The 14,850-nt window shown below is 38.0% G+C and overlaps 1 protein-coding gene across 1 annotated transcript in view; it reads left to right on the plus strand.

The window, feature by feature from the left end:
- Positions 1–11,632: 11,632 nt before the first annotated feature.
- The window catches only part of LOC131689528 (uncharacterized), a 164,477-nt gene continuing 161,259 nt past the window's right edge, over positions 11,633–14,850 (plus strand). The window contains exon 1 of the mRNA XM_058974723.1: positions 11,633–11,753. The gene's annotated coding sequence lies outside the window, so the exon portion shown is untranslated. The remainder of the gene's footprint in view (positions 11,754–14,850) is intronic.

Here is a 14,850-nt window from a genome sequence, read left to right on the forward strand (position 1 = left end):
CACGTTGGGCTTTCGAAGGAATTTCTGTTTAAATGACAAAACTGATTCCCACTCGGGTGGATGGATTGTTCTACAACATAATTTTGTAGTTTCATTTGTATAAATAGTTACTTATCAATCAGCTTCACGCGACCTTTTACCAAGTTAGCCGGTTTGAGATCCAGATAGATGACACCGTGCTTGTGAATGTAGTGCACACACTGTACCATCTGGTACCAAATTTGCATGAGCGTTATGTAAAAGCGCAGTTTTATTTACGATTCCGCACTTTTAGTCGCACATATTATGTGCGCAATGGCCTATAAGTAAAATGAAAATCCCGTTTCACGTTTTTCAGTTTGCCCCCTGAATCAAACCTTCAACAGAAACTTACATCAGTATTCAACAAACCAACATTATCTCCTTCAAATCCTCAATCGCAGCCACAATGAGCATGAGCATGAGCATGAGCATGATGACCGCACAATTCGTAGTTGCTACTCCGTGATTGACCAGAACAAGCGAAATTGCACAGAGAATCAACAGATGGGGCCTGGGAGTAGCTATCCACCATCAATGTACAAGTCTCGAGAGTTCTATTCTTTAAAATGTCAATAACGGCGCCGGCCACGTCCTTACAGTCATCGGGGAAGGAAAGGAATATTAGTGTGGTAAACGTTGTATTTGTTGTTCTGGGCAGCCGGATGCCGAGAATTTATGATAGATTTATCGTTTGTTGAATTAATTCGGAAATACTTGATTTGTAAAAATGCAACTTCAACTCCGGGCAACCGGTTGCCGGGAGTGTTGCCTATACTTGAATGAATCAATTTTTTCAGATGGCATGCACACGAATTTATTCTTCCCTGTTTCATCCTTCCGGCAAAACACGACCGATCAAGAAAAATACAATATAACATAAAGCCTAGATTTCGTAACATAACATTTATGGATTACCATCATTGACACTACTACAAGTAATGAAACGACAATTATATACATTGCTTTTTCTTCACGAACGATTTAATAAAATACAGACTTTCATGCAATCGATATTCGCGCGGGTTTTTGTGCTAGCTGGAATGCATTTTGAGCGGTATAAAGCACCACCTAATTCCCTGAAACGACCGACTTTGTATGTCCGATATACAACCGATGACGCGCGCTTTTTTACACTAGCTACTCCGAATTGAGGCAACACCGAAGGCAAGGAGAAGAATGCAATCTACTGATTGAAGCTAAAATAAGCAGAATATGTAAAAAAATGAAGTTTTTGTCTTTTCTCAACACAATACTAATATTATAATTAATATTCAATATTGTATGTTACATCTATAATCAATCTGTTACATATATAATTCAGAATGAAACAATTTCGAAAAATGTTATATAATTTCAGTGAGCATAAGCGTTATTGAAGAAACATGGAATACTATACTGATCATATCAACGAAATACTCGAGAGCATTAATTATCTCGGCAATCGCAATACCTATTCCACATGGGTCTAAAGAGCATACCTTACACTGTCCATCTCCCTCCCCCGCACTTCGCCGTGATTTCCATGTATACTCGGGCATACACCTCCAATAACATTCAATGAGTGGACAGACCGAACACGTTCAATGAACAAAATTCACAGCAGAAGAAAAGAGAGGCAAACAGAGCAATACCTCATCGATGAACAAAAAGAGCTCCTCGTGTATTCACTAGCAGCTTATCCATGGCAGGCAATACAAACTGTTGGAAGATGCAACACATTCATAAGCTTTTCCGTAACAGAAGGTGAAAACAGCGAAAATGTCAACACTACACGGGGAACTTTATTCAGTCATCAACAGCAAACCCCTCCATCTATTCCCCGTGACTCAACGCACTACACAAACTCGGTCCATCCACCTCCCAAACGCTCACCAGAAATATATGCAGGAAAACTCACAAAAATCACAATAAAATAAAAGAGACAGGACAGTTAACAGAAATCAAGCAAACCCTGCATATCCCCGTCCCTCAGCGTACACTGCACGTTTTAAAAACCAATGAGAGAATCAGTGCAAAGAAAGACGGTGGTGATCTAATTTCTCTTTGCCAGGATGGCACTATTCCAATTAGAAAGACAATAAACCCATCGGAAGAAACAAGCCGCCATCCACACGATGGCTGTCGGACCTACAAAGTCCAACAACTGGCAAACAGACCCCAATCGACCCCAAACAGTGTATGTGTGTGAGATGAACTGCGTAATTTTACTATATATTCCATGGTCGGTTCACACGTTAAAAACATTCTAGCTTGGTGCGATAATATACAGAATATGAAGGGCATTGCAGATTAAAATATGAAAAAGGATAACTTATCTTGATTCCAACGGGAAGAAGCATCCGTTTAGAAATTCCTAAGCATCCACACCCTGCTGCCTCACAAGCCATATTCACTATGTAATGCACCGTATCTATATGCTTTCTCACTACAACACAACCAGCTATATCATTCCACTAAGACTGCGGAATATATCACTACCGAACGATTTTAACTGCATGTTTGCTTTCTCTAGCTTCTAGATCCTATTTTTCGAAACATCACTATTCACTTCATTCCTCCTTGGGATTAACAGCAATAAGGCACAATAGAACTATTTTACAACCTATAAATTACTACTAACTGGAAAAGACATTCATACGGATGGCATAGTACCAAATTTTTTCCACAGAAGGAAACCATCGCGAGAGAGCTGTGCAAAACGATCCTCTCGCAATGACTGTCCAAAGCAAACTCCAAAAGTTAGCCGTACAAAACAAGCGTACAAAAAGTATAAAAGATATCCCAAATGAATGTGAAGAAATTCACTGAGAAATTCTAATGACAAGTTGGCATCTCCACTCTCCCTATCAGATACGTTTCCATGATTGCGTTAAATGTCAAATTGCAAACGACATGCTTAATAAATATAATAAACAAAACGATAAGGGCTTTTGATCCATCGGCGGCCCAGAAGAAGAATGGATGGGAGAAGAGCAATACCGGCAAAGACCGACTATTATATGAGCGATTCACGCTCGAAAGAGTGACGCAGAGTACTGCACTGGATGATTTTGAAGAAAGGACCAGGGGTGCGATTTTACGAAGTTTTAGCTTCCGAAGGCCCTACATTTTCTGACAGAGTGAAGTTCTGGAATGTTGAATTTTTTCATTGTTTAGGAAAGCAAAAGTAGTACAGAGCTAGTGTCGGACCTTCATGAGACCTAACGAAGTCACTTTTTCAGGTATTCGTCAATACAGATTTGTTGGTAGACGGTTCAGATTTTAATAAAAAAAAATACATAATTTGACACATCTACAGATCGCTTGCAACATAAAAAAACTGTTTGTGCAATTCGACAGCTTCATCTTAGGCCAATTCAATAAATTTCCTAAATGAAAAATTACTCTTTTTAAAGCGGTTTTTTAACCAAAGCTTTGGATGTTATACCTGGGCATAGAAGAGCCGGTATATTAATATATATTGTTACTTAGTGTAGAATTAGACTTCATCCTTTACGGCTATTATACAACCGCCAGAAGAAACCTAAAACGTTGGTACACAATCGGGAATAGCGAATCAGAAAAGGTGACTATATGTCAGTGATTCACTAAATACCGAATGGATAAAGGCTATGATGCAAAACCTTAAGGTCCGTGCAGTCTTCGGTACGGAGCAATTCATTGACCTAGGAACTCCTAGCATGTTGTTAGTCGCCTCTTACGACATGGGAGCAGCTTCCCAGAGGTTCTATTCTTGGCTGAAATAGTGCAAAATGATTTCAGCCCGCCGGACACCACACGGCTTTCTCAATCGCAGCCACAATACCGAAGAAAACTAATAAAAGAGCACACTCCTTCGCAGTGTACTCTGGAGCGCGCGCCATGGTGAATTTATTTGAGAACGTCACACATAATTGAAAGAGAGCGGGGTCTTTCTCGCCTAACTACCCCACCGGCAGCGAACACTTGAAATTCGTTTATTTAGCTCCGAAAGAAAGAGCGTTCTGTTTTTTTCTGTGGTCTGCGATCATTGTAGGGGAGATGACCCAATAGTGGATGAACTATGCCAACGCCTAAGCAATTTTAAAAGTAAACTAACTCAAATTTACTTACATATGCTATGTATTAGCATTTATTTGAAAGATTTTTCAATTCTACAGCTAAAAAAAATCCATACGTGTAAGTTAAACCTCCACTTTTTGCCAAATTGTTAAAAAAAGGAAACGCTGTGTAAGACCCAATAGTTGTGATAGTGTTCCTATAGTTGGAAGTCTATGTTCCTATAGTTGTAATATTTGTTTTCGCACATCCACATGGATTATTTCGTACCATTTTAACGAATATAACGATTCGAACATTAACCATTATCGAATTCTAATAGTATAATAGTTTAAATTGTATAAACAATTATTACTGTATTTTCAGTTTTTTGGTTTTACAGTAATGTGTTCGACAGGATACCCGGGTATCTTTTCATATTTCAATCCATGAAATTCCAGTGTTCTTCTCCAAGCTGGGGATTAGTATTTAGTGACATCTTAGAACATCCTTAAGCTTAGCGTTTTGGGGAATAAAATTGATGATGTGGAAAACGGGGGCCTGAGCAAGGGCTTCTAGATTTTTTTTACCCCGTTACAGCCGACAAGGGCACCCGGGTTCCTAAAAACTGAAATGCTCATAACTGCGGCATTTTCTAACCCATTTTGACTCTTTTAGCTGTTTTGGATTCAGGAACCCATCTACTTTTGGACTCTGTGAAAATGAACCGGATGAATTCATCTGGTTGTCGGGATTTCGGATGTTTCGGAGGAATGATCCGGTATTGGAATACCATTTGTAAATTTCAATGGGATACTGGCAATATGGGTATCAAAATTCATGATTTGACCCCGAAACGGACATTCCTGAACATGTTTTCGTGGGGCCGTGGGTTGCCGTTTGGATGTCAAAGTATCATATGGTCCCGTAACGATGAATAACAGATTTCTGAAACAATTTGATTTTTGGTTTTTAAAGGTTAAAGGTGTTTTTGTGTTGTTTGTTAAAAATCATAAAGAGTAAAAATAATAAACGAGGACAACTACGAATAATCAATTTAACAACTGGCTACTTGTGTACCTATTTCTACTTTCCATTGATCGTAATTTTCGTAATGTATTGTCACTTTAAAGTTGTCAACCTCGTTAAAACGATCCCAATCTTTTGAATGGAAAAGAGATGTTACATATTCCCAAACTATGTATGTAGAGAATAGAAAGAAACACAACTCTCATATCAGTGGTAGCTGGACTGACAGAGCAGGCGATTAAAAGGTGAACCAAAATAAGACCTATGTGAGCAGCAGTGGAAATAAAAAAGAAAGCATCTATCCGTACCATTTTGATATGAACGGAAATGGTAGTACAACTAATGCAACAGGTAGCACAACTATACCAACATGGCAGGCTGATTCGACCCAATAGTCGTGCTATACGTTTTTAAGAGAACAAATAGCCAAAGCTATTTGTTTAATACTGGAAACTGCAGTTTAACTTATTTTTATGCATATGTATAAATATTCATGTTGCGTTTTGTTTTTACTTACACACCTAGAAAAAATAGTGTAAATTTACGTCTCCTGACCCTGACATATACGAGCATCAAAAATGACTTAGTTTTCCGTTTGATTTTAATTTTACATGACGTTGAATTTCGTAAATCATGTAATTTTACTCCTCATACAGCATTTGTTCTGAATGGTATGAAGTGTAATTTTATGTCATCACGAATGTAAAGTATATGTTTCATGTAAAATTAAACGGAGCACGGTAATGTTCCGTCATTTCGTAAATTACGGTTTGTTGACTTGTGCCATGTTTGTAATTACGTCAACGATAAAATTCAGATTTTTTTGGTGTGTAGCTTTACAGATAGAAAAGTAAAGCTATTACATTTACAGCTATACCGACACGGCAGACCGTATTGGCCCATCAGTTTTAATACACGTTTTATGCGATAAAATAACCAAAACTATACCTTTTGATATTGAAAAGTACAGTTTAACTTAGTATTAGAATGCATATGTAAAAATATGCATGGTGGGTTATGTTTTCACTTAGTTATGGACTTAGAAAAACAACTGGCTTTACTATTACAACTATACCGACATGTTAGGTTACCCTGGCCCAATAGTTGTAATACACGTTTTTATGCGAAAGAATAGTCAAAATAATAACGTTTGATATTGGAAAGTACGGTTTGACTTCTTAGTAGAAAGTATATGTAAAAATATACACGATCGGTTTAGTTTTCACATAGTTATTCGCATAGAAAAAAAACTACTCCTACTAGCGAAATGGTTAGCGCGCTACCGTCGTTATGTAGTCCTCAAAGAAAAAGCATTTTATGCAGATATTTGATACTATTACAGCACAAATTCTTGTAGTATTCTAAGTAATATTAGAAATATGTAATTTATAAACTGATATTTTTCCCTTAACGTTATTTAAATGATCAAAAACAACCAATTTTCATCACTATCACAACTATACCTGCTATCGCAACTATTGGGTCAGCTGCCCTATGCATAAAACAGGCGCACCTGTACATGATTGAAATGATGCGTGGCGGCAATCATGGAATATATTGCTTCGAGCTGACGGAACTACAGGGTCAGAAAGCAAACTGACGATTTTTTTTTCTTATGTGCTGCTTTTATATGTGAGTCACGGTTCATTGGATGCAAAGAGGCGGTCCTAGCAACGCTCGCTGCTTGGTTGAATTGTTTGAACCAATCCGCGCTGTTAATTACCACTTTCACGAAATACATTATTTTTGTTATTTATAGTAATAGTACATTTTACGGAATCAAATACAATATACGTGCACAAATTTCCAATCAGATAGTGCAAAAATAGAGCGATTTAGATCAGTACAACAGAAGTAATTCGCATTTGAAAACTGGGAAAATATCTCAGCAGAAACTTTGAAACGGGACCCCTATATTGAAACGTTAGAAGTATTCTACTTCAAAAGAAGCACAGGTCATAGACTATATTGGTTCTTAGGAAGGAAGCAAATATATTGATACGAATTTTCACGCATTTCATCGATCGCAGGTCGAGTAATTAATGAAATAGTACGACAGCCAACCTAATAGGGATAAAACTCGAACCGCAGATATTCGCAATAGTTTTTTAATTGGCGCTTTTTCAGTATATGTTATTTCTCCAAATTAAAATTTCTTTTCATAAGGGATTTGATTACAACTAAACAGTCTCAATTCTAAATTTTATTAAAACAAAGATATAAAAACATTTACGTATTTTTCAAACGTATACTATAAGCCGAATGGGTCCCTAGACCACTAAAAAAACCTGTTTTAATCCACCTAGCGGTGCAACTGTGCCTTTCTCAATCATGAACACGAGAATTTTTGCGTTGTTTATATTCATTAAAACTTTCAAATGTATATATTACTTTTTTATTATACACTGACAACTATATACAAGAAAAAAATCATTATTCGAGTTCTAAAATTTTGCAAAAGAAAAAACAGCCACGGTAATATTGCATTGAAAAACCTGTTTTAATCCACCTAGAGGTGCAATTGTGCCTTTCTCATTTCTCCAAACTATGATTTAATAGCTGATTCGTACAATATAACATTATGGAAATGTCTTTCATTCTTATTACACTTGGTAAGTATACATAAGAGCACCTTTTTGCATTCATCGCGCTATCGGTTTTAATCGGAGTTTTCTATGTGATCGCACTCCACAATACGCTACTCCGTATCCGGAAGTAGGATGGAGATGGAATTTAATATCAGTTTCCGGGGACGCAACACCTTTCATTTGAGACTAAGTTGATCAAATCGGTCTAGCCATTTTCGTGAAACCAATATAACCGTTATTCTGAATTTGGATGCTTCCAGATCCGTCGATGGTGGCCAGTGTGGCCAAAGAGACTTTGAATAACTGTTGGTGATCTACAAATTCAACAGTTGTGTTTACATTTTGGAAAAAAATCACCTTTTTACACTCATCGCAGAATTCGTTAGAATCGGGATTTGCTGCGTGATCGTACGTATCACCCTGTAATTCAGGAACCAGAACTCGGATCCACACAAAATTCAACAGCAGCTTATCGACCTTTCATTTAAAATCAAGTTTGTCAAAATCGGTTCAGAAAATTCCGAGAAACCGATGTGGACAAATCAACAAATTTTGTTTTGTAACCACACTCTTCAACTCGTAATCCGGAACAAGATGTCGGTTGAAAATGAAATTCAATAGCAACCTATGGGAATATTATACCTTTCATTTGAATCTTTGTTTGTAAAAATCGGTTCAGCCCTCTCCGAGAAACCGATCTGGACATTTTGTTAACAAATCCGCACATACACACATACATACATACATACATACATACATACATACATACAAACATACACACATACATACACACAGATATTTTGCGATCTCGGCGAACTGAGTCGAATATTATATGAGTTAGAATGTCGGTTTTTGGAGCAATTGCATAACCTTTCTATATGAGAAAGGCAAAAGAATAATATTTAATTAGCTTAATCAGCATGAGTTCAATGTTATCTTCATGTGATTATATTTTGAAATGTTGGTGGAATGGGTTTGAAAGTGGATGGAATGGGAGGTTAGTAGAGTGGGAGTGGAGGATGCGTCAGAAATCCTTCATCTTATTTCGGTATACGGGGTGGATGAATGAAATACGGGCGTGAGGGTGATCCAAGGGGAGGGGAGTGATGAAGGAGTGAGGTGTAAGGGAGAGGCGGAGGGGGGGGGGGATGACGGGCGGCGACGCAATACTCAACTGCATATTTTGCCTTCCATTTGAGACTTGGTTTGAGAAAATCGGTTCAGTCATCACCGAAGAACCGATGTGACTTTAATTGTAGAATATGCCCGGAATTCCGGACTTCCGGAATCGTCGATAGTGGACAGTATATTCAAAGAATGTTTGATTGGCAATCAGTGATCTAGATCTGCGATTAGAAGTAATTTGGTGACCATTTCAATAGTTTTTAGCCTCTGAGGTATTACGATTGTATCGATTTATATGGGAAATTCCAGTGTATCCTTACTAACAACCCTGTAAGTCCGGAAGCAAGAGTCAGAACCGAATGAAATTCAGCAGCAGTCAACAGTATTACTGTATCTTTCATTTGAAATCAAGTTTGTAAAAATCGGTAGAGAATTCGTTAGGGAATGGGTGTGATATTAGCTTAGGAACTTGGCGGGTTCCCCGGGGTCGTCATGAACCGTCATAGGTGGCCAATGTGGTCAAAGCTACTTTAATTGATCATTAGTGATCCAGATCCGCAAACAAGAGTAATGTTACATGAATTTTAATATGTTTTACATCATTTTAACATCATGGTGGAACCAGTTTATATGGGAATTTGCTGTGTGACCGCACTCTTCAACCCGTAACTCCGGAACCGGAAGTCGGATAACTAAAATTCAATAGCAGCTTATGGGCGCGTTATACATTTCATATGAAACTAAGTTTGCGAAAATCGGTTCAGCCATCTCTGAGAAAATTGTGTGAGTTTAAGTGACATACACACATACACACACACATACATACACACAGACATTTGCCGATCTCGACGAACTGAATCGAATAGTGTATGACACTCGGCCCTCCGGGCCTCGGTTGAAAAGTCGATTTTTACAGTGATTGCATAGCCTTTCTTTATATGAAAAAGGCAAAAAGGTGCGAAATAGGCAAAGTCGATTTTTATAAAAAAAAATTTCGGGGTAACATGAAATCTCGACGTTTCATGCTTTTTAAAGATGTTTGGCATCAAAAATACGAATTCGATTTCTGAAATTTCATGGGGTCCCCCCTTGAAAAAAAATTTCGAGTTCCAGCTTATATGGGAATTTCATTTGTGATCGGACGGTTTAACCTATATTTCCGGACCCATATAGGCGATCCATACATCTGTGGGGATATTATAGCTATCATTTGGGACTAAGTTTGTGAAAATCGGCCCAACCATTTCCGGGAAACTGATGTGAGATCGTTAATTTTGAAAGATGGCCGCTTTTCCCGGGCACTTCCGTAACCGTCTGTTGTGGTCAATATAGTCAACAAAAGTTTGGTTGGCCGTCGGTGACCTAGAACTGCAAATTAAGGTTGTTTGAGAGACATTTTAGATAATTTTTTACCTTTTTTGCTTTCATCGGAGTATCGGTTTGAATCGGAATTTGCTATGTGCTCGCACGCCACAACCTGTAACTCCGGAACCGGAGGGATTGGGATGAAATTAAATACCTATTGACGAGGGCGCAACACCTTTCGTTTGAGACTAAGCTTGGTTGAATCAGTCTAGCCATCTCCGTGAAACCGATGTGATTGTTATTCTGAATTTGGATACTTCTGCCGGGGCTTCCAGAACCGATGATGCTGGCCAATGTGGCCAAAGAGACTTTGAATGGATGTTAGTGACCTAATGCTACAAATGGAAGCAGTTGTGGTCATATTTTGGAAAAATTTTCACCTTTATGGATTCATTGCAGAATTTATTAAAATCGACATTTTCTGCGTGATCGTACTCATCACCCTGTAATTCAGGAACCGGAAGTCGGACCCATTAGAAATTCAATAGCAGCCTATGGGAACTTTGCATTTTTCATTTGAGACTAAGTTTGTCAAAATCGTTTCCGCCATCTCTGAGAAAAATGAGTGACATTTTTGGTCACATACACACACAGACGCACACACATACACACGCACAGACATTTGCTGAACTCGACGAACTGAATCGAATGGTATATGTCACGCAGCCCTCCGGACCTCCGTTAAAAAGTCGGTTTTCAGTGCAATTGCAATACCTTTCTATTGAGAAAGGCAAAAACATCATCTTCCCAACCGTAAACATGGTAAAAAAATCATACAAATCGAAGAGGTTCTAATCTTACAGAAAATGTATAAAAAGCATGTATCTTTTTATGATCACAATCGCATGAGAAAAAGATGTTTCAAGTCGTCCAGTGATAAACGTTCGTTGAATGAACATTGGTAGACGTCCAACAAATTATCGAACAGGCGTTCATCGATGACCCCATATTGGTCGATTTTGAAACATTTTTTGGGTTGCCAATAAGCATGGAAAATATGCCTTAATTTAAGGAGCAAAAAGCGAAATATACGAATGTATTGTGATGTATGTATTGATGAAACTGCTTATATGTAGTTACAACAGTTTTGCACTAGAAATATTTTATGGCAAGAACCACAATATGTGCAAGATAAATGTTACTTTACTGCAAATACTAATGCTTAGTGATACCTGGGTTATTCGGTGGTATTGAAAACAAAAAAACTAGTAGTAATGTTTCTTATTTCCAGGTTCAATGGGAAAACGATACCCGCAAACTATGATACCGTTCTGAAATTGAAATTTAGTTCTTCTGCAGAAGAACAAGAGTATAATACTTATAACTATGGTATCAAGGACTTATTTGTTGGTAAACAGTTGGCGCGCAAAACGATCATTATAACGTTCATCTGGTTCACGAACACAAGTGTCTACGTCGGCTTAAGCTATTATGCGCCAGCACTCGGTGGCGATGAAATCTTTAATTTCTTTTTAGCTGGGCTTGTTGAGCTGCCGACCTATATAATTCTGTGGCCTAGTTTACATTACTATGGACGTAGATGGATACTATGTGTATCAATGGTGCTGGGCGGAGTTGCTTGCCTTTTAACATTCATCACTCAAAAAGGTACGTATAAACGCATTCACATACACGCAATATTTCAGAGATTCCTAAAAATCTGGCAGTATGATTTGCAGTTGTGACAAAAATATCAATGGTCCGCCCAGACAGGGTTAGGATCGTGTTATCTAACTCGAAGCAGGCAAACGATATTGCTTACTGCGAGCATTTTACGCGGGATTACGCTGAGTACATACCAGCTGTAATGGAAGAGATTGAAGGCGTCGTCAACGATGAGAGTTTGACAAGCGAGAATATGCCGAAGCAGAGTTAAAAATATTCAAATTCATTGAATGAAAATTGATCATATTCAGCCGCATTCATTTTCAATATTCAGTGACGCAGCTGAAAACGTCAAACGAACAAACCGCACATTCATCCATGCAGATTTTCATTCGGCTCTGATTATTACACGAGGCGACCGTGCAGCAACGCATCAAACGCATCAAAGTAGGCCCTGGCCCAATGTAAGCGATGATGATTGTTGTTTCATATGCTTTATCGGCATTTGAGAACATTTTCCTAGATAATTAGTGTAATGAATATATTGTACGATATTCAACTGAATAAATAAGATGGGTAGTTGAATGAATATTTTTTCTATTCACCGCGAGTCACAACAGGTTCATTTTCAGCCGTCAAAAAAGAGCTTCGATTATTTTTAACTCTGTGCCGAAATACAGTGTTGGCTGTTCTAGAGACCACTTACTCCAGCCGATGAAAATACATGATTGTAAGCGTTTGCATTCACTATTAATCACACTAATAGTTCAAAACCAACCTTAATCAAACTCCTATCGGATGACTTTCGCAAGTCCGCTTTGCCGAGCTACAGCCTCCAACACAAGGTTCGTGTGTCAGTCCGCCTTTTTCTACCGCCTCAATTGCAAAAACTTGGGTGACACAGCTATCCATAGTAACAATAAGGCCCGCTGTGGAAAAATTCCCCTTACTGTAAGGAGAATGTACATGATCTTTCGACATGTCCCGCGTACTACGCGGGTGATAAATTTAAACGTTCCCTCAAGCATCGTTCCAAGCAATCTTTTGCAGAAGTAGAGTTGCACGAAATCATGACTATCACTTTTTCATCAAAATGTACGTAAAAATTCGGTCACAAATCAAAATGATCGTCTTTTTCAGCTGAGAAAAAGCAACCAAAAGTGAGCATAGTGAGTGGCAGCAACAGTGACGAGGGAGAGTAAGAAAAAAATGACGGCACGCAGCGCAGACAGCAGAGTCAAATCAGCACACAATGCAAATTCTCCTCTTTCCGTTTTGTTTACCTCGCGCTGTTTTGTCTACCTCGTAAATTCAACAAGCGTAGTTTTTATTCATTTAATTATCACCATATGATTCAATCACTAGCCAGTATTTATTGACCCTTCTGCATTTGCCTTAAATTCGAACGAAAACAGTAATATACTGATATTTAAACTTGAAAGATACCTATATGCTTTTGACCTGGTTACCTATAAACATATTTATCAAGAGATAGAGCACATTTTTAACTAACCAAACACATCAACATGACGAAAAAATCTATTTGTTTTGTTTTCCTTGCATTTCAACTCTGCCTACTGCGATTGCGAATAAACAAAAGTCTGTTTCATATTATTAGGGAATCCTATAGAATACACCTATTATTAAATATTACATTGCTTTAGCATGTTCCATAGTCATACATCGAATGAATTTATGAATGCAAGTAATTCTATTACAGCTCTTATCCAAACGGCGAAGGAAATTGAAATACAATTTTTCTCGAACAATCCACTTTTAAACAGGTAAATGTATTTGAACTGTAATATTGAATTCAAGGCTTGTATCGTGCAGAATTTAAAACTTTCCTTGCCAGACTTAATGACAATAACTTTCGAAACTGACTGTCATCGAGAGGTTTCAGTCAAGCTGAAACGAAACGAAGTGAGCAAAAGAGCAAAAAGACAGAACATTTTTCCGCAAAGGCACTCACGTAGTATGACTGACAGTATATGTCGCTATCTCAGTGTGAGAACTTACACGGAAATAGAGTCGAATATGAGTGCTTGAGACCGTGTAGGAAGGTTTTCTGTTTACGGTTACCGAATGCAGCACTGTGCAGAAGTACTAAAGAAAGCTGCGCCATCATCCTCATGCTCTATTGTCGTCTGACCAGGGCGACTGTAATGACCACAAGAAGGGCATCTACTGGAGAATCGAGAATTTATAGAAAAAGGCGAAATCTTTCTTCTCCTAAATTTCCTTGTAAAGCAAGTAGCTGCTGATCTCAAGTGTTCCTTTATTTCAGTCCGAGAATGGTCTCTGTGTTAGAATAATAACAAAATAGTATTAAAAACTCAAATTACTCAATAGCCTGATAGGCATAAGGTAGCTGAACAAAAGTAGTGTTTCTTATGCAAAAAGGCCAAGTAATCGATTAAGATAGATTAAAAGACCGGACGAAACACGTGTACCCGATTAACCACAATTCTTCTTATAAATCAAAAAATTAGTTAAAATTAATCCTGGCTCTACAATTAAAAACAAGCTATGTGCGGCTGGTTGAAAGCAGTATTTCTTGGGTTAAAAACTCCAGTAAACCGAAATTGAATTTAGTTAGAATGACTGCACGAAATATGTGTATCCGTTTTACCACAATTCGTCTCATAACCCAAGTGTGAAGTTAAATCTGGCTCTACATTTCAGAGATAGGCTGAATGCGACTTATTGAATGTATATATAAATAATCGGGGAATCGGTTGAAGATAATTAAAATGATCGTACGAAACATGTGAGCCCGTTTTGCCACATAACTCAAGTGTGAAGTTAATCCTTACTCCACATTTCGAAAAAGAACTGAGTAGGGGAGACCAGGGCTAGTTAGCGGTGTTTTTCAGTTTTCATTTTTTACCCTTGGCAAAATAGAACATGATAGATAGAATGGCAACATCTGTGAAATTTAATAAAATGTTTGATGCATTGTCTCCATTTTTAGAGAAAAATGTATGTGACGCGGAAAACCCGCCAACTTACCCCGGCCCCAGGGTAAGTTGGCGGTATGTATGGATGCGCCAAAAAATAATCAATAATTTTGACTTAGACGCGTATATTCAAAAGGAAA

Source organism: Topomyia yanbarensis, chromosome 3, assembly GCF_030247195.1.
Source record: "Topomyia yanbarensis strain Yona2022 chromosome 3, ASM3024719v1, whole genome shotgun sequence".
Taxonomy (NCBI): Eukaryota; Metazoa; Arthropoda; class Insecta; order Diptera; family Culicidae; genus Topomyia; species Topomyia yanbarensis.